This window comes from Periplaneta americana, chromosome 13 (assembly GCF_040183065.1).
Source record: "Periplaneta americana isolate PAMFEO1 chromosome 13, P.americana_PAMFEO1_priV1, whole genome shotgun sequence".
Taxonomy (NCBI): Eukaryota; Metazoa; Arthropoda; class Insecta; order Blattodea; family Blattidae; genus Periplaneta; species Periplaneta americana.
Window position 1 is genome coordinate 152,046,314 of NC_091129.1, and position 21,820 is coordinate 152,068,133.

The 21,820-nt window shown below is 37.1% G+C and overlaps 1 protein-coding gene and 1 non-coding gene across 2 annotated transcripts in view; both read left to right on the forward strand.

Moving 5' to 3' along the window:
- Positions 1 to 21,820, forward strand: part of Sema2a (Semaphorin 2a) — a 704,754-nt gene that overhangs the window by 37,705 nt on the left and 645,229 nt on the right. The gene's annotated exons all lie outside the window — the stretch shown is intronic.
- Positions 15,476 to 15,552, forward strand: TRNAC-GCA (transfer RNA cysteine (anticodon GCA)). Its single transcript has one exon. It is a non-coding gene; the product is annotated as a tRNA-Cys (tRNA).

The window sequence follows — 21,820 nt, forward strand, 5'->3', positions numbered from 1 at the left end:
TTTCTTTTTTCCTTTCTGCCTTTTATTTCCTTTTCTTTCTTTCTTCATTTCTTTTTTCTTAATTTCTTTCTTTCCTTCCTTCTTTCTTTCTTTCCTTCATTCTTCTTTTTCTTTTCTAATTTCCTTCTTTCCTTCTTTATTTCCTACTTTCATTCTTTCATAATTTCTTTCTACCATTTTCTTTTTCTTTCTTTCCTTTTTTCTTTCTTCATTTTTATTTATTTCCTTTTTTCGTTCTTTCTTTATTTGTTCTTTATTTTTTTTCCTTTCTGCCTTTTATTTCTTTTTTCTTTCTTTCTTCATTTCTCTTTTCTTTCTTAATTTCTTTCTTTCCTTCCTTCTTTCTTTCTTTCCTTCATTCTTTCTTTCTTTTCTAATTTCCTTCTTTCCTACTTTATTTCCTACTTTCAGTCTTTCATAATTCCTTTGTACCATTTTCTTTTTCTTTCGTTCCTTCTTTCATTCTTCATTTTTATTTATTTCCGTTTTTCGTTCTTTCTTTATTTTTTATTTCTTTCGTTTTTCCTTTCTGCCTTTTATTTCTTTTTTCTTTCTTTCTCCATTTCTCTTTTCTTTCTTAATTTCTTTCTTTCCTTCCTGCTTTCTTTCTTTCCTTCATTCATAATTTCTTTCTACCATTTTCTTTTTCTTTCTTTATTTTTTATTTCTTTCTTTTTTCCTTTCTGCCTTTTATTTCTTTTTTCTTTCTTTCTTCATTTCTCTTTTCTTTCTTAAATTCTTTCTTTCCTTTTTTCTTTCCTTCATTCTTTCTTTCTTTTCTAATTTCCTTCTTTCCTACTTTATTTCATACTTTCATAATTTCTTTCTACCATTTTATTTTTCTTTCTTTCCTTTTTTCTTTCTTCATTTATTTTTCTTTCTTTCTTAATTTCTTTCCTTTCTTTTATTTCTTTCCTCATTCTTTCCACAATCTATTCTCCCTTTCTTCCTTTTATTTGCTCATCCATTCTTCTATCCAGCTGTCTCCCATGCGTTCGCTCCTTCCTTAATCGGTTTCTTTGTACGTTCATTCACTAATTCGTCTATTAGTTCGTTCATCTGTTATTCGTGTTACCATAAATCCTCTGGTCATTATTTCTTTCGCTCATTCTTCTATTCAATTAAAGTAGAACTTGGAAAGAAATATGAACGGACACTGTTGTATTACGGAACTCTTTCCTATCAGCATTTTTGAAAGATATCGCCTAGGGCAGGAAACATACTCATTTTTAGTTTAGTTTTACGTAGGCCTACATGAACTGCTTCCGTTTCACATCAGCGGATATCCTTCTTCAGTTTACATAGTGAAATTGCTTTCTGGTTTTGGTCGATTCTGACAGGTAACAGGTTTCAATCTCTGGAAATTCTTGCGAGAGCTGAAGTAAGTTTTCCCCGAATAATTGGAATTTATCTGCAGTGTCTCGTTCTACGACTGCTGGTTTATCTATAATATCATGTCATTCTCTCTTTGCCGGGGTAGTTTACTAAGACTAGAAGTACATAAAGAATTACCAGTAGCATTCCAGAATGGAGGAATGGAATGTATATGGAGGCGAGTTGGATCAGTTGTGAGTAAATTAACATTAATTAACTCCTACATCTATCTTTACATAGAACGATTACTTACTTACTTACTTACAAATGGCTTTTAAGGAACCCGAAGGTTCATTGCCGCCCTCACATAAGCCCGCCATCGGTCCCTATCCTGTGCAAGATTAATCCAGTCTCTATCATCACACCCCACCTCCCTCAAATCCATTTTAATATTATCCTCCCATCTACGTCTCGTCCTCCCAACTAACTCTCTATATGCATTTCTGGATTCGCTCATACGTGCTACATGCCCTGCCCATCTCAAACGTCTGGATTTAATGTTCATAATTATGTCAGGTGAAGAATATAATGCGTGCAGTTCTGTGTTGTATAACTTTCTCCATTCTCCTGTAACTTCGTCCCTCTTAGCCCTAAATATTTTCCTAAGCACCTTATTCTCAAACATCCTTAATCTCTGTTCCTCTCTCAAAGTAAGAGTCCAAGTTTCACAACCATACACAACAACCGGTAATATAACTGTTTTATAAATTCTAACTTTCAGATTTTTTGACAGCAGACTGGATGATAAAAATTTCTCAACCGAATAATAACAGGCATTTCCCATATTTATTCTGTGTTTAATTTCCTCCCAAGTATCATTTATATTTGTTACTGTTGCTTCCAGATGTTTAAACTTCTCCACCTCTTCAAAAGATAAATTTCCAATTGTTATATTTCCATTTCGTACAATACATAGAATGATTAGTTCAATTAAATAATCCTGAAATTTAAACCGTATACAGAATATTACGATTTATTTAATGGAGTTCAGTACTCCAGGTTTATGGTAGAAAACAGTTCATTGCTTTATTACATTACAAATTACATGCCAGGCGGTGTCTTCTTCCACTTCACAGTCATATCTTGTATATGTGTTTTCCAGGAGTACAGCATTCCAACGATGCATCACAATCATTTTTTTTTATAAAGTTACCAATTACTGTCTAAACTAGAGTCAGCCAGAATTCACCTCTGACTTATACGCTTAACAAATAGTTTCTGCTGTAGAGTTACCATAGAAACCATTCTTTGCTGCCAGATTTAATCACCTATTTCTTCCTAGCGTTTTCACGCACCGTTGCACTACTGCCCCTAAAGCTTGACTAAAATATAAGGTCGTACAAAATCAATAAAAATGTGTAAGTCATGTAACTTTGTTAAGAAGCAAGTTTATAAAATAGAAACTACAATCTTGTAGTACATAACAGAATGGGGTTTATACAGGTAGGCTATAAACCAATTTCACATCTAGCTATGGTTACCATTTTCTCTTCTATCATTAATAGCCTCTCCTCTAACGAATGACATCATTCAGAAAAAAATCTAGCCGAAGTTAAAGCTTCCACAAGGACGACAAATTGCAGGGTTCATACCTCAATCCATTTATAGTTATGTATTACATTACATTCGTTGTAACACTGAATAAGATCAGTTCCCTTTTCCAGAGACAAAAAATTACAGTGCTTTTTTTGTATGAATTTGACCGCCCCCTCTCCAAAAAAGAACTTAAAGCTCTTTATTTATTTCATTTGCCATAGCAAGAATAGTGAAACAATTTTAAACAGAAGTTTTGTAAAAATAAAATAATCTTTCCGGACTTCTGAATAAACCTAAATATTGAATCTTCTTAAGTTGATGTGAATAACAAAAATAATTCGTTTGCTTATTGCTGTTTATAATCCGTCATTTATTCGTATAGTAATCTTCAGGAAATACACAGACCAAACTTTCAAGTCTTAAAGCAACAACAATTTTTTATGCTGTTCATTTTATAGATAGAAAAAGTATTATTATTATTATTATTATTATTGTTATTATTATTGGTAGTATTGTTCATATGCGGAGACAAAGAGGAAGGCAGAAAATAGGAAAGGTTGGAGAATGCTGGGTTTGCAGTGAAAGGCCTGCTCTTGGCCAGAACACTATGTATGAATGAATGGAAGCTATCCATAGTATTAATATTATTGTGCATCTTTGTTTCGATATTGTCTCACAAGTTTACTTATTTATACTCTCATTGAAAGTTTTTTTTTTTTTTTACTTATGGTCGGTACTTGACTTGCGTCATTCACCCATATGAAGTCAGTTGTGTAGGCCAATTTACCGACAGAGTCGTTACCCAGGGTGTGTCATAGGAGGTTGATCTATACTACATCCGCGATGAGATGGAGATATTTGTGGTGATTTATTGGGAACCGGAACTCCAGGAGAAAACACGATATGTTACCTGGACCATGGGCTTTCCCAACACAAGTCTAAATCGGGGTTACGTTAGGAATCGAACCCGGGTCCACAATTAAGCGCTGTAGCTACTAGACCTCCATAGCTATTGTCGGACCATCGGATCTGTGCCCCCGTAAGATATGCGAACTGAACCCTAATTCCTTCTCAGCCTCGGTAATTCAATTCTCTCCCTGCATTCCTATCTCTCTCTTTTCTATTTCTCTCCCTTTCTCTCTTCCACTATTCACAATTTTGAGCCTTCTTGCAGGACAGTTTATTTGCACTTGCAGTCCAGTGTTGTCAACTCAACATGAATACTGTAGCACGGAGTGGCGAAAGAAATATTATTAAGCAAGTAATAGCATTTTGCGATGAAGAGAAACAAGAGACACAAACAGGTCAATCTCTCTTTCCTATAAATAAGGCAACGATAAAAGCAGCTGCGGTCAATGGTGAGGCTTATTTTATTTCAATTGATTACTTATTAAAATTACTTACTTAACTAATACTAATGCAATATGTTATGTAATTCATATAGGCAGGTCAGAGCGCCTAATAAAGAAAATCAGGAGAGAGGGAGTCTATGCAGGAGGTGAAAAGTTAGAATCACCAGGGAAGAACAGACTAAGGGAATCTTTAATTCTTGTAGATCATATCAACCGATGTATATTTTAAGGAAAAAGATACAAGAATTTTATAACTTGCAGAAAGAAGTTCCGACATTGAATAAATTACTGAAGGTTGCGAGAGAAGCAATAATTTCCAAGGTTGGAGAGAAACGCTACGGAAAGTGATTCGAGACTGGGATTTAGGTTTAAAAAATGTAGAAATTCAAGATGTATTTTGATTGAAAGAAATAATATTGTAGCATGGAGGAGCAGTTATTTACGACAACGTTTGTCCGAAGTTTGGCAACATCCCTATTCGGCAAGGTTCGTGGCCTGCTGTTTGACGTGGTGGGAGGAAAGCGGGTGGAATGGAGTGAGTACAGGCGTTAACTTTTTCAAGAACGACGACAGCGCTGAAGGGGCACAGATCCGATGGTCCGACAATACTTAGTCATTTAAAGTAATGTACTGAAACATACAAACCGCTATTGAAGAAGTCAATTTAAATTCGCACTATGAACCCCTGCATGCTTAGAAAAACTCATTTCTTCTGCCAGGGATTAATCCTGTCTTATCCTGCTCTAACTTGTTGAGTTTTGTGTATGAACCACCCTGTATAATATCGTCGGGGCCGGTCCTATCACTATTCCGCGGAGTGTCCATTACCGGCACTTAATCTCAAAGCACTGAAGTTGACCGTCAAACGAAAGAAATAAAATGAATTCAAACGAAAAACATGGTGAGATAAAAGGGAGAGGACGCGCCGGTCGCCGCTGGAGTGGACCGAATACACGGAACTCAGTTGAGGTGAAGATCTAGGAACGTGTTGGGGGTAGCAATGGCTGTCGTTGTCACCTCTCGTTGGAAACCGAACACCTTCCTCCCTGCTACCCTCTTCTCTAACACGTTAACACTCTTTCCACTATATTTTCCTCTTCTTGATGTTTACAACCCTCCCTTCAACTTCAACCTCATCCTCCTCCTCCTCCTCCGCTTTCTCCTCCGTCCCCGCAAACAAGCGGCCCTTCCATCTTGTTCTCACTGGCTCTTTATGTCTTCTTCCAACATCTCGTCCGTGTCCTAAAACAAACTGAAAGCAGGCCACCCTCTTACAATGTTGTCGTAGGTTTTACAGTGTTTTATATGCATCTCACACCTCATATGCAGTGAAAACTCATTTCATTAATAACACATACTCTTCATTATTGAATTCAATTCTTATACTCTTCCCCTAAACGTTTTCTGAGTAAAAGTGTTGTGAAAGATTTCATCAGTGTCAAAGCATCAAAATTTTCCTCCATTTTACATACTTACTTACTGGCTTCTAAGGAACCCGGAGGTTCATTGCCGTCCTCACATAAGCCCGCCATTGGTCCCTATCCTGAACAAGATAAATCCAGTCTCTATCGTCATACCCCACCGCCCTCAAATCCATTTTAATATTATCTTTCCATCTACGTCTCGGCTTCCCTAAAGGTATTTTTCCCTCCGGCCTCCCAACTAACACTCTATATGCATTTCTGGATACGCCCATACGTGCTACATATCCTGACTACCTCAAACGTCTGGATTTAATGTTCCTAATTATGTCAGGTGAAGAATACAATGCGTGCAGTTCTGTGTTGCGTAACTTTCTCCATTCTCCTGTAACTTCATCCCTCTTAGCCCCAAATATTTTTCCTAAGCACCTTATTCTCAAACACCCTTAAGCTATGTTCCTCTCTCAAAGTGAAAGTCCAAGCTTCACAATCATAAAGAACAACCGATAATATAATTGTTTTATAAATTCTAACTTTCAGATTTTTTGACAGCAGACTCGATGATAAAAGCTTCTCAACCGAATAACAACAGGCATTTCCCATATTTATTCTGTGTTTAATTTCCTCCCGAGTGTCATTTATATTTGTTACTGTTGCTCCCAGGTATTTGAAATGTCCCACCTCTTCAAAGGATAAATTTCCAATTTTTATATATCCATTTCATACAATATTCTCGTCACGAGACATAATCATATACTTTGTCTTTTCGGGATTTACTTCCAACCCTATCGCTTTACTTGCTTCAAGCGTTTTCCCTAATCCTTTGTGGATTTCTGCTAACATATTCACGTCATCCGCATAGTCAAGAAGCTGATGTAACCCGTTCAATTCCAAACCCTGCCTGTTATCCTGAACTTTCCTAATGGCATATTCTAGAGCGAAGTTAAAAAGTAAAGGTGATGGTGCATCTCCCTGCTTTAGCCCGCAGTGAATTGCAAAAGCATCAGATAGAAACTGGCCTATACGGACTCTGCTGTAAGTTTCACGAAGACACATTTTAATTAATCGAACTAATTTCTTGGGTATACCAAAGTCAATAAGAATATTATATAAAACTTCTCTCTTTACCGAGTCACACTCCATTCTGAAATCTAATGATAACTGATGTACTGTACTCTTACCTGTCTCCAATATCTGTCGAATACAATACTGCTTTTGTTAGAAATCTTAAGTTCATGGACTCAGCACGGTTTGATCCAATTCAGGGTGATGTACAGAATACATTGTGAATCAGACTCTTGATTTTAGGTTGGCTTTAAACAGGCTAAACGTATGAATTGCAATTAATGTCAAGTTAGGATGATGAAACGCTTATAAAAGAATACAAATTCGGAAAAGAAAAAAAAACGCTTTTCCGATGAAATGTGGATTAACGTGTTTTGATTGCGAGCTCCTCATATGTAGACTATGGTTGTTAGTACTTCAATTTTAATCGGCTTAAAATTAACATTTTAGGACTTGTTCACGTAAAAAGTTACAAAATTCCCTTCCGTTAACTGGGTGTCACGATATACAGGGACATCACTTTATTTTTACCAACATTTTTAACATTAACCTGGCTATACTCGGAAACACTGTTGCCCCCTTCCATTACAGGAGTTTGATGTCACTAGTGCAATATGTAAACAAATCATTTTACTAGGTATAGGAGGAGAGGAAAGTAGTGTATCCATTTATGTTTAGGGAAATACGATATTACGATTTTCAGTTTCATCGTCACTTTTACGGAATTTATCAAAATACAGTAGAGTAGTAACATTTTTTTTTTTTCAAAAGCTCAAATTTTCAGGCGGCTATGTTCGTTATGTAATGTCTACTTTATGTAGCATATTAATTATTGGTGTCAACATACAATATAGAGAGTGCATTTAAATTGAGGGGCTCATAAGTAAAGGGCTGTAAGTGCACTTAAGTTACTTTTGAGAAAATGGGGTTTAAATATTTAAGCATTTCGTAAAATCGGTGAAATTTGTATTTAAATTTTAATGTGTGATGCGATTAAAATATCCCTTTGCCACTAAAATTTTAGATACTTTTGCTTACACTGGATGCACTTAACTCATGTTATTACAAATGTCACTAGCATTCCTTTGCTTCTAGCCACCTCAATTCAAAAAAGCTAATCTGAATTTTTAAACAAGTTGCTGAAAATGGTTGCCGTTCATTACAATGCAGGCTTCAATTCAGTACGCATATTATTAAAAACATTTTGAAGCATATTCTATGAAATTGAATTTATCGTTTCTTGAATATAATTTTTTAGTACGATATTATTAATATAGGTTCTTTCTTCTATAGAAAACGCAATCATATTTATGAAACACACTATACACTGCAGTGTTTACTTCACTGCTTGAAGACTTCGAATGCAATAGCTGCCGTAAGTTTGTGTGTCTGACGGGAGCAACGACATTGGTGAAGGGGTGGGAGTGAAGTACATTCAGAAATGCAGGTGCAATAAAAATGCAAGTAAAAATAAAATGATGTCCCTGTATTTGTATTTGGGTGCGCTGCCCAGTGATTGTCGACGTCCTACCCATCCAAAGCGTTCTGATTTACCACGTCTGACAATACAGACGCCGGATATTTAAACGACGAAGCTGGTGAAGAGTGCCGCAGATTGGAAACCCGTAAAATGAAGTGCTCACACACACAGGGAGTGTTTTGACAGGTGAGCCCGTGTTTTGAGTTCCTTCACAGGACACAATGCAGCTCTCGTCGAAGCGGCTGTGAATGGACAAATATTTGATGTCGGCAGCAATAGATAAAGCTTGAAGGGTGGAGGAAGAAAGGGACAAAAACCTATTCCAGTGTGAAGTTTTGTAGAGAGCGGCGCTCCGCTCTCCCGAGGGATGCAGCGGCGGTTGTGGGGGTGGGGGCGAAAGCGATATGCGCGCCAGAGCGATCGTATTAATGTGATATCTGTCTCGCCGAGACGAGTCTGTCACGGGCTAATAACGCCCCATCTGATAACTCAACTGATTGGCCGGCATTAATGTAGGCCACTTTCGCTGCCGGCACGCAAAGCCCTCTGCGGAAGCCACGAAACATTCATCGCCTCTTCAAATAATGCGACATTGTTATTCCACTGTTTGACTTTCGTTGTTAATAATCTCCAGGTTACTTCCACCGCCGTCAGCTGTTCTTTCTTGTTATACTTTTCTTAATATTTCTCTTTCTTTATTCTAGTTCTGTGCCCCTTTTTTTCTCTGTTCGTTTCTCACGTCCAGGGGCGTATGCGAGGGGGGGTTACCGGGTTTGAACCCTCCCTTCAACTTTAAAAACAAATGGCACATTTAGATTTGAGTATTTTTTTAATCCACAGTCCTTTTTCTATTCTCTAATTTTTCACTGTCAGAGTAACAAAATCTACATCGACGTAAGGCATAGTCCTCCTGCTCCTCCTTCAATATATTCGTCATGCCAGTTTCATTCTTCATCCTTGATGAGTTCCATGTTCCATTATTGTGTTTAATTACATTTATTTCAATACATTTGTTTGCATTGCTTTTCCTGTTATGTAAAGTAAAGTGTCTTACCTATATATACAAATTACTGTTGACTGATAATTGTGTAAGTTATAATAATGACACAAGCATTTTTTATTGTAGAAAATGAAACAGAAGTTAAAATTTGTTAAAAATTGGATTACTTTGAAAACATTACGCTTCAAAGATTTTGTAAGAATATTCATGCATATCTTCTACTATAACACAGTATAATATTAATATGTCGTAACAATAATAATAATAATAATAATAATAATAATAATAATAATAATACACAACATTTAAAATACCGATAATGTAAATTGTAAACAATTTTAATTGTAACCCATCTTGACGAAATTCTGCGTACGCCATTGCTCATGTCTATATTCTCACTTTCCTCACATCCTATTCTTTTGCATCTTCAAATAATGACCGGTCGTTCAAATATTTTACTTATTTACTTATTTACAAATGGATTTTAAGGAACCCGCAGGTTTATTGCCGCCCTCACATAAACCTACCAGCGGTCCCTATCCCGTGCAAGATTAATCCAGTCCCTATCATCATATCCCACCTTCCTCAAATCCACTTCAATATTATCCTCCCATCTACGTCTTGGCCTTCCAACTAACATTCTAGAATACATGCATTTCTAGATTCACCCATACGTGTGCTACATGCCCTGCCCTTCTCAAACGTCTGGATTTAATGTTCCTAATTATGTCAAGTGAAGATTACAATGCGTGCATTTCTGCCTTGTGTAATTTCCTCCATTCTCCTGTACCTTATAAATTGTCTTTCTTATACTTGTACACATGAAATCAATTTGTTTATCCCAACGTAAATGCTGGCCTATAATAATTCCTAAATATTTAACTTGTGTGGAAGGTGTTAGTTGTGGACAATTACAATAATTATTTGTTAATCCATTACATGAAATATTATGTATTACTAAGTGATAATTATTCATAGGTGGAGGTAATATGATCTTTTTAATATGATTTTTCCAATTTATCACATTATCGATTTGTTAGCCAAGAAATTTGCTTGTTTTTGTTTCTATTAGGGACCTGTTGTTAATTATTGAGTTTGATATTTGTGAGGCTGAATTTTGACAGGATACATAGTTCTGAATTGTGCTTAATTTAAATCATTCCCAATCATTTACCTACAATCCATGTTTTGCTGTACTTTGTTGGCCCATATTTTTATTTTCTTCACTTTTCCGCACCATTTTAACAGTTCTTCATTTTTTATTTTATTTAATGACTTGGAAACATTGAATTCGATTTGGATGTCTTAATTCCTAATCTAACTTGTTTTTCGCTAACCGTTAATTCCCGGATGAAATCTAATTTTTTGCTACTTCTATTTCGGGAGAGGTCATTACATCTACACACGTAATTATAATCTTTTCGCTGTAAGAAAAATCCTAATATAAACAATAGCACGTGACTGAAGTGAAGCTTCATTGACTCCTGTTTGGCGCCATAGATTCTCAGTACGTGTTCCCTCCTACTGTTGTACATTCTGTTTCATGTTAAACATTTCCCGTTACTCGTCAAGTAGGCCTAACCTCACTACTATGCATTCGTTTGCTTAGGAAACATTTACTTTATAATTACTGTAATTAAATTATTTTTAAGTCTTATGTCTTCACAAAGGACAGTTGAGGATGCAGAAGCCATACTTCACTACCACGTGTTTAGGCCTACGTGAACAACTACGAGCTCAAGTGACGCCACCTTATTACAGGAACAGACTATCTCGGTGTTACTGTTGGTATTCATCCGCGTTCATAATATATAACAAAATATAAAAGTAGCTTTTATGCTCGACCATGCCGAAATGTAGTAATTATACACCTGGTAGCAGTCGTTTAATGTATGTCATTAAAGTACACCTACTCATTAAAGTACAGGTGTTTTCAGCCAATGACAACTCAGCTTACAAGTGTTCAGCCAATGACAAGTCAGCTTTGTACCGTTATAAAACCGCAAGTATCGATTATTCTCGGATATGCAATCGAAAGAGAATTACCGAAAAGTCACGGAGGCTGGAAATCCAATACTGTCGCAGAAGGTTATGTTCTGTTACTATAATAATTAGAGTTAATTGTAAATAATATTCAAATAAATTCAATTTGTCATCTCGTTTTTCAATGTCGAATTCAATAATCAAGGTTATAGCAAGTTTAACGGGATTACAACAAGGTCAATGACATTATTAATCCTCGGAAAAAATCAATACTTTCGCGTCTGCGCACATCTCACAATTCGCGACCTAGAACAAGGTCACTTCCGATCATGTCAGATACAAATAGAATGTATTCATCTGAATAATATCATATATATTTTAATGTACCGAAGTACATATGATATTTCCATGCAGATATTCTGCGTCATCATACGTTGAAAGAGTAATGGAACGGAGAAAAATTCTCTCCGGCGCCGGGATTTGAACCCTGGTTTTCAGCTCTACGTGCTGATGCTTTATCAACTAAGCCACACCGGATACAACTCCTGGAGCTTAATCTGAGACGATTCTAACCGGAGTCGGAGTTGTATCCGGTGTGGCTTAGTGGATAAAGCATCAGCACGTAGAGCTGAAAACCCGGGTTCAAATCCCGGCGCCGGAGAGAATTTTTCTCCGTTCCATTACTCTTTCATCGTATGATGACGCAGAATATCTGCATGGAAATATCATATGTACTTCGGTACATTAAAATAATATATATGATATGCGTAAATCACTTCGTGATTTAAGACGGCGCTTATTCCGTCGGATCCCGGCCAACTAGTCACTCATATCGAGTGCACCTCAGCACATGTGTGGACTTCGGTCCTGCGTTCATAGACATCTATGACGTAGTGCAGAGGGCGGCCACTAGAGGGAACCCAAGAGTTGGAGCTTAATCTGAGACGATTCTAACCGGCGTCGGAGTTGTATCCGGTGTGGCTTAGTGGATAAAGCATCAGTACGTAGAGCTGAAAACCCGGGTTCAAATCCCGGCGCCGGAGAGAATTTTTCTCCGTTCCATTACTCTTTCATCGTATGAATAATATCAAGTTAGAAATATGGTCGAGCATAAAAAGTCGTATGAAACTCGTCTATAATGGCAATTAAGAAGCTCGTATGAAAATTATGAAACTCGCTTGCGCTCGTTTCATAAGCATCCATACTCGCTTCTTAATTACTATCATTATAGGCTCGTTGCATAATGTACTATTCTCTTACATAGCGTTTTACGTAAGAGTAAAGTTAAATGTTTCGTCGTATTAACAACTAGAATTTAATTTTTTATTTTCAAATAATACAATATTGTGGTTTTCAAATACGAACTATATTTTCCTGTGTCGTGTGAGTGTTTCGACTGGGAGCCAATCACGGGTATGACAGCCACGTGTTTATTTTTACATTAGGATTTTTCTTACGGCGAAAACAGTATACATCTGAAGTTCAAAATTGTAGTAAGTAACGCACTAAATCCTTCCTATCTCTCCAAGTAATGTAGTTGTCCCCCACCTCTCTGTGGATATATTTACACTGTGGTAACATCTGAGAATGCTTTTTTGTCACCCAGTCGCTTAGTCAGTAAAGTTTCTTCGAGTTCCTCTGCCCTGCTATTAACACAAGTTAAAAGTTCCGTGCTCGGTTGGAAACTATAAAGTCCGTCCTGGGCATTTTGGAACGAGACAAAGCCTTGTAATGAGTTGGAAAGCATGTCCTGATGAACCATTACATCTTGCGGTCAGGCGGAGCCCCTGAAAGGCTTAATGTCGTCACCCTAGGACCGGGACAAATGGTCTTTCATTCGTATAACTGGCCACACTTAACCGCCGACGCCCAACCCACCCCCACCCTAATCGTGAGGTTTGACCCCCGGTCCCCTGCCCGCAACATCCTTCTCACTCACAAGATCTGGGTTTCGTGTTTCGGAGTCGTTTAAACACTCGAAAAACGTCACAATGGAATTTTCCTTGCAACATCGAAAGAATGAATTGCTCACTTGCTGCTGTCTCTTTAATGTAAGTTAATTTTAAGTTGTACGGAGGTTCGGGTAATAAAATTTGAGGCATGTACTTGGCCACGAAACTAGAAAAGTTGAATAACGATTCCAAGAAAGTGCACTTACCCGAAGTTCTCAACTTGCCACTAAAACATTTTACAGCAACTTTGACCATTATAACGAGTAATAATTACTAGAAAGGGGGAAGAGGATCATTTAAGTATTCTGAAACGTCTTGGAGTGCTTTGAAATATTCTCGACTCGACTCTGTTCTTTTTTTTTTGTTTGCTCGTTGCTTTTCTGTTTATATGTAGATCAAGTGTTGTAACTAGGAAGCGGATTTCTAGTTGCTTACCTATTATGTTTGCTACTTTCTAGACTATGTTTCATGTACACAGGATATTTCTTACAAAATTTGTAATTTAATTATATAGCATTTTTATTAAGTTATTTTACGACGCTTTATCGACAGCTTAGGTTATTTAGCTTCTGAATTAGGTGAAGATGATAATGCCGGTGAAATAAGTCCAGTACCGAAAGTTTCCCAGCACTTGCTTATATTAGGTTGAGGGAAAAATCCGGAAAAAACCTCAACCAGGTAACTTTCCCCGACCGGGAATCGAACCCGGGCCACCTGGTTTCGCGCCTAGACGCGCTAAACGTTACTCCACAGGTGTGGACTATATATATAAAGCGCAGGGTGCAAGGTCATGTAGGTAGGGAGGTTGGACAATGACAAGTTCGCTATATTCAAACCCATGATCATGACTTCCAAGCAGCACTAAACTTTTTTTTTTTTTTTTCGGAGGAGTGCTCGAAGACTAGCACTTCAACCTGAAGCTTATTGTGCAACCTGCTTACATTGTGGAATGATTGTTAGAATCCTTAGGACCCCATTCATGTGAGTACTTGATTCACTGCTTGGTACCACCTTATCGATTCAGCTACAGCATTCAGTTCTGATGGAGTTTGCGTAGGCAGGAACATCCCTCTGTCCCAATGTGATTTTCTGCCGCTTCCTGTGATAGATGGCATTTGTTCTCAATCCACTTACCGTCATTTCCCATAACTATTGTCCTGGAACACAACTATGATCCATTCAAATTTTGTACTCCATAAAGTAGTGCCACAGTCTACTATATACAGTCACGAAGCTCGAGTTTTGAGGGTGCTAGGAACAATAGACTGTGCCGGTGCTATTTCGCATTTGTCTTTAATGGAGGGATAGTAGCGATCCTAGTGGTGAGCAACTATCCTTGGATGCATATTTACTACGCATTGAGCTTCGTCACTGTATATACTAGACTGTGATAGTACCTCGTTTATCTAGATATTTTTGCTGTACTGTAGTTCGAAGTCAAGCCACTGGATCTATCTACGAACAGTCTATGTTACTTCTACAATGTTCTTTGAATAGTTGTATCGTGGACCATAGTTATGTTCCAGGGCCATAGTTATGGGAAGTGACGGTAATACGTCTTGCTTCATCCTATATTGACTTTGAAATCGCGGCATCTTAGATATCGCGACTCACCAAGACGCCATCTGTCCGAGGGAGTTACACTCCCTGATCTGACGTAGTCTCCTATGAAAGTCCCTACGCCTCTCTGAAATCTGTGCAGTTCCCCCAGACAATGACATATGTAGGCGAATCATGGTACACATGTGCCCGGTCGCCTGAAAGTACTGAAGATGATATGTGAAGTTAATGAAGGTGAATTGAGTCCGAGGTCCAACGCTGAAAGTTACCCAGTAATTCTGCTTCAGGTGGTTAAGGAGTGAAACCTCGGAAAAAACCCCCAACCAGGATTTGAACCCGAGTCCACTCGCATTAAGCATTGCGATTACTACGACCAAAAAAGTTTATAACTAACATGGATTAGTAATATTACTGATAAATACGAGAAAAATTCGTACCGGCACCGGGAATCGAACCCAAGACCTCTCAGCTTTGCGCGCTGAGCGCTCTTTACCAACTGAGCCATGCCGGGACAGTAATAATACAACTGACTAGTTAAGACTAGTCGTGTAATATTCAATGAGGTGGGCGAGACCTCATTCATATTTGATATATACACTGTTAGCAGTTTTCATTAAACTGATGTTGAATACGGCAACAAAGTCATTTAATATGCGCTCCTGCATACATATGACGTGCATCGTCTTAAAAGCAGGTAGTAAAGCCGTAAAACAGTACTACGAGAGGGGTTCGGCCGGCGCCGTGGATCGTGTCCCGGCATGGCTCAGTTGGTAAAGAGCGCTCAGCGCGCAAAGCTGAGAGGTCCTGGGTTCGATTCCCGGTGCCGGTACGAATTTTCCTCATATTTATTAGTAATAATACAACTGACTAGTTAAGACTAGTCGTGTAATATTCAATGTGGTGGGCAAGACCTCATTCATATTTGACATATGGATTAGTAATGTTTTTTGGTGATTTTTTAAAGAGTCATATTTTCTTCTTGGAATTAAATTTCAGTTTCTACTTATCCCTCTCTAACACTGCAATTACAGAATTTCAGCAATCTGCAGCTCCCCTAAATCTCGAATTTTTCTCGTATTTATCAGTAATAATACAACTGACTAGTTAAGACTAGTCGTGTAATATTCAATGAGGTGGGCGAGACCCCATTCATATTTGATATATGGATTAGTAATGTTTTTTGGTGATTTTTTAAAGAGTCATATTTTCTTCTTGGAATTAAATTTTAGTTTCTACTTATCCCTCTCTAACACTGCAATTACAGAATTTCAGCAATCTGCACCTCCCTTAAATCTCGAATTTTTCTCGTATTTATCAGTAATAATACAACTGACTAGTTAAGACTAGTCGTGTAATATTCAATGTGGTGGGCGAGACCTCATTCATATTTGATATTTGATATATGGATTAGTAATGTTTGTTGGTGATTTTTTAAAGAGTCATATTTTCTTCTTGGAATTAAATTTTAGTTTCTACTTATCCCTCTGTAACACTGCAATTAGCGAATTTCAGCAATCTGCAGCTCCTCTAAATCTCGAATTTTTCTCGTATTTATCAGTAATAATACAACTGACTAATTAAGACTAGTCGTGTAATATTCACTGAGGTGGGCGAGACCCCATTCATATTTGATATATGGATTAGTAATGTTTTTTGGTGATTTTTTAAAGAGTCATATTTTCTTCTTGGAATTAAATGTTAGTTTCTACTTATCCCTCTCTAACACTGCAATTACAGAATTTCAGCAATCTGCACCTCCCCTAAATCTCGAAATTTCCTCGTATTTATCAGTAATAATACAACTGACTAGTTAAGACTAGTCGTGTAATATTCACTGAGGTGGGCGAGACCTCATTCATATTTGATATATGGATTAGTAATGTTTTTGGTGATTTTTTAAAGAGTCATATTTTCTTCTTGGAATTAAATTTTAGTTTCTACTTATCCCTCTCTAACACTGCAATTACAGAATTTCAGCAATCTGCACCTCCCCTAAATCTCGAATTTTTCTCGAATTTATCAGTAATAATACAACTGACTAATTAAGACCAGTCGTGTAATATTCACTGAGGTGGGCGAGACATCATTCATATTTGATATTTGATATATGGATTAGTAAAGTTTCTGGTGATTTTTTTAGAGAGTCATATTTTCTTCTTGGAATTAAATTTTAGTTTCTACTTATCCGTCTCTAACACTGCAATTACAGAATTTCAGCAATCCGCACCTCCCCTAAATATCGCTATTAGCAGTCAGGTTTACTGTGTTAATATTTTACGATACGATATTAGCTTGCAGCCCCTGCTCCGTTCTTAACATCGTTTCCCCTTCAATTCCCAATATTCATAATTGCCACGATCCCTCAGTTCCTTATACCCTGCCAGTTCCTTTAATCTCCGTTTTAGCCTCACTAATTCTGTGACTCATACACCAGGGGGCATTGTGGGTAGGGATAATAATTATATTAATTAGTTTAATCATCTGTAAACACACGGGTGCTTGGAGTTACCAGGCAACGGTCTGCACGTCACAACTGTACAATGTGCAGTTTAATGAAAAGTGACATGTAGAAGAAGTTTTGAATAGCGAAAGGGTACGCGCGCGTGTGGGTGGAAAAAGGAAACGAAGGAAAACGAAAACACTCCCTCAACCCTACTAAATCAGCAGAAAAAATATCACAGCTCGGAGGTGTTTAGAGAAAACATACTGCTTTCTCATTTCCGGCAGAAAAATGTGAAACGTGTGCTGACATTGCGTTTTATGTCAGGTCTTTGAATAGCGCCTTGATCAGTGCTGAACCTACTACCCATTGCAAATGTATTGACTTTATTACAATGATGAACGGTTGTTGAGAAGTAATGGACTGTTTTATTAGAAGTGAGTAAGAAGGGATTGTATACTCACGCAATTCTATGACTTCTCTATGTTGTGGGAATAAATGACTACGAGTTAGTTTTGTTGTTTATTCAGATCGCGTTGAAGCTTGAATGTAATCTGAAATTGATGTTGTAGCATTTCCTTTCTTTTGTTATACTGAAATAGCTTTTATTGGTTTTAAATAAGAATCATCATCATCATTATTATTTTCCTTTCACGATGTAGACCCTAGATCTTTTTCCCTCCTGTCTCCCAACTAACATTCTATATAAATTTCTGGATTAACTTTCAGATTTTTTGAGAGCAGACTAGATGACAAAAGCTTCTCAACCGAATAATAACACGCATTTCCCATATTTATTCTGCGTTTAATTTCCTCCCGAGTGTCATTTATATTTGTTAGTGTTGCTCCAAGATATTTGAATTTTTCCACCTCTTACTTACTTACAAATGGCTTTTAAGGAACCTGAAGGTTCATTGCCGCCCTCACATAAGCCCGCCATCGGTCCCTATCCTGTGCAAGATTAATCCAGTCTCTATCATCATATCCCACCTCCCTCAAATCCATTTTAATATTATCCTCCCATCTACGTCTCGGCCTCCGTAAAGGTCTTTTCCCCTCCGGTCTTCCAACTAACACTATATACATTTCTGGATTCGCCCATACATGCTACATGCCTTGCCCATCTCAAACGTCTGGATTTAATGTTCCTAATTATGTCAGGTGAAGAATACAATGCGTGCAGTTCCGCGTTGTGTAACTTTCTCCATTCTCCTGTAACTTCATCCCGCTTAGCCCCAAATATTTTCCTAAGCACCTTATTCTCAAACACCCTTAACCTATGTTCCTCTCTCAGAGTGAGAGTCGAAGTTTCACAACCATACAGAAGAACCGGTATTTTATATAGCTGATTTTTGGACAGCAGACTGGATATAAGAGCTTCTCAACCGAATAATAACACGCATTTCCCATATTTATTCTGCGTTTAATTTCCTCCCGAGTGTCATTTATATTTGTTACTGTTGTTCCAAGATATTTGAATTTTTCCACCTCTTCGAAGGATAAATCTCCAATTTTTATATTTCCATTTCATACAATATTCTGGTCCCGAGACATAATCATATACTTCGTCTTTTCGGGGTTTACCTCCAAACCTATGGCTTTACTTGCTTCAAGTGAAACTTCAGTGTTTTCCCTATTTTAATATATTTTTTTCTTCATATTCTTGTTTCTATAATTTTCCGTGTCTTTCCGTTTGTTCTTTCTTTACTTCTCTTTTTATCGTGTCTTTATTTCAACCTCTTCTTCCTTTTTCCCTTCTTCTCTATTTATCTTACTAAATTATTAAGAAAGTCTCTGCTCCCATTATTTGTGATTGTTATATTATGAAACCTTTGAAATCACCATTGACGGAACTCTGGGAATTGAATTACATTAGCTAAACTACATACATCTCCTGTTAAAATGCAGGTTGGCAACGAGATTAAACTATTTTTGTTACTAATGGAATTAGTCCACACTTAACACGAAGTGATTAATTGAAAATTCAGGTGCGGTAACTTTTTTTCTCCATGGTAACAGTAGTTCCACAGAAAGCAATCCATAACTCCATAAACTGATTGGTATTTGTTGTCGAAGGTAATTAGTTAATCAAACTTTGCGAGATTGGCTGGACTGTATCCGTCATAATATTCTGCAGCGAACATAAATTCCGACTAGTGACAATTTTCCATGCGGACAAATTAAAAGTCCGTATTCTTAATCCTCTCCCGCTAATTTCGACATTTGCCGGATCATATCCCTTCCCATCCAATTAACAGTAAAATTTCCTGACACGTCCAGATGCGCCATAGTCCGCGATTTACTGTTTTCCATGAACAGGCTTTGTGCCAAAAATCTCAACTTCCCGTGAACTCTAATTGGTTGTGGAGAGTCTCCAATTGGCCAATCAGCCGTTAACTCGTAAAGTTTGACGTCATGCGCAGGATAAACGCGTGTAAATTCTTATTTCCCTCCGAGACTGACTGACTCACATCGCACGTGCCGGACGGGATTGTTCTTCTTGAAAACAATCCGCCAATAAATTTATTTCCGTCAACGTTTTTAATTGCTGAAGTGAGTCTGTATGTAATTCACTACGCGGGAGAAGTGCAATATCTAGACCAGGCGTCTCAAGGCCAACGCATAAAAGTTGTAATAGAGAGCGAGTATAAATAACATAGTCAGCTGAAGAGATAAGCGCAGTACCCGAAGATAGCCGATCGCTGATTAATGTCACACGCATGAGCGAGCTAAGTTGAACTGTCGCGAGAGAAATGCCACAAAGCTGCACTTTTGAGTTGTACTGTCACAATAGACGGTTGTTTTCGGAAGGAATTTCTTAAGTACTTTGCAGTAATAATAATAATAATAATAATAATAATAATACATTTATTTTCTAATTATATACTATCTATGAGTAAAAAGAAGACATCTGAAGCATGAAGAACCATACATGTTACGTAATTATTTAAGCACCAGGAACTGGCCACCTAATTCCACTATCTCCTGGCCTAGTTGACTCATAAGTAGTGCCTTGTTGGTATCACTTGTGAGGTTCAGACCTGTCTTCGAACAGTTGACCAAACAATAACAATATTTCATTTCTAATAAAGGTTTTTGGTATCGCTCTTTTTTTAAGTTTATACTATATTTAATAAAATAAAATTCAATTAAATAATAATAATAAAATTACAATAAAAACTTGTTGGTTGTTAAAGTAAGTATTCTTACGTTACGCTAATATTAATATATTAATTACAATAATAGTTAAATAACATATTTCGTAATGTTTTCAATAATTAAAAATAACCTAAACACCTTAGAAATTCACAAGCAATTATTTTAAATTAGAACTATTCAAATCTTAAATCTGATCTGAAATTCTTTTCTCAAGTCCTTCAGTATTTCATTATATTTGTTACACTGGTCTTGATTCAAATCAGGTAACAATTTTAGATTAATAAAGTGGTAACAGTTACCCACTGAAACTTGCGTCTCCCACAATTTCGCTTTCCCTATGAAAGCTTTTATTTCTTCATACATTTGCGGTAATAAGAACATTCTTTCCTCGGAGATGGACACAATGACTGACTGTTACATCGTAGCGGTTGCAGATGTCTATTCAAACGTCGCGGTCAATGACGTCATCCGGAGATACACGAACTTCTCCTGCATCTTGTTCCACTCTTACATTGGAAAAGAGGAAGAGGAGGAAGTGCTCTGAGAAGGCCCTATTGAGACGTCTGATCTAGACCATGCATGGGCACAATTTTCGGTTACGTGAGGCACTCGATTTGAAATAGTTTGTTTACTAGGAGAGGAGACTGCAGAGTAGGATGGGAAATATAAACTGCTGTGACCTGCGTCACCTTATCGTATTCGCTAAGGCGGTCAGTGGCGAATTATTAGGAAAGCGCTTGGTTAACGTGAGAGACTTGAAAACTTTTATTCAGTTTGGCAAATTAATTCGGCAGCTTTAATCATAAAGGCTGGTTCACAATAAACCAGGAATGGAAACGACAACGAGAACGAGAACGGAAATATTGTTAAAATAAATGTATTTAAATGTGAGCGTTCACAATAATTAATTGTGAATTATCACATTTAAATACATTTATTTTAACAATATTTCCGTTCTCGTTCTCGTTGTCGCTTCCATTCCCGGTTTATTGTGAAGAAGCCTTAAACTTCTTTACTGTTTCTCCGTCGCTGAATTGATTTAAATCACAGGCGAGAAATTGCGTAACTGGCCAATAATATTCCATCACGTTGTCTACGTTTATTTTCTTGAATATTCTGGCGTTTCTCAAGATTACTTAATAGATTTGCACGTTCTCGACCTAAAATAATTTCAGAAAATCATATTTCGTTTTCTACGCACATTTGATTTTTTTTTATATAAATTTCTTTTGGAAATAATACGTACAAACAACATTTAATTCCTCGTAGGCTACCTTTTGATGCAGCGTGTTTAAGGTATAATGTCGTATTTAGTACACTATGCAAATATTAAGATCACAAATTTTCTTCGCAATAGTACGAAATAGTAATATACGCTACAAGAGCGGTATGTTGACGTTTTCATGTTCGAGGAAAAGATTGAAAAAGCGAAACGTAGTTGTGCCAAGATCATTTATTACATACCTGAAAGACGAATTTTTCTAATTAGTTGCAATGA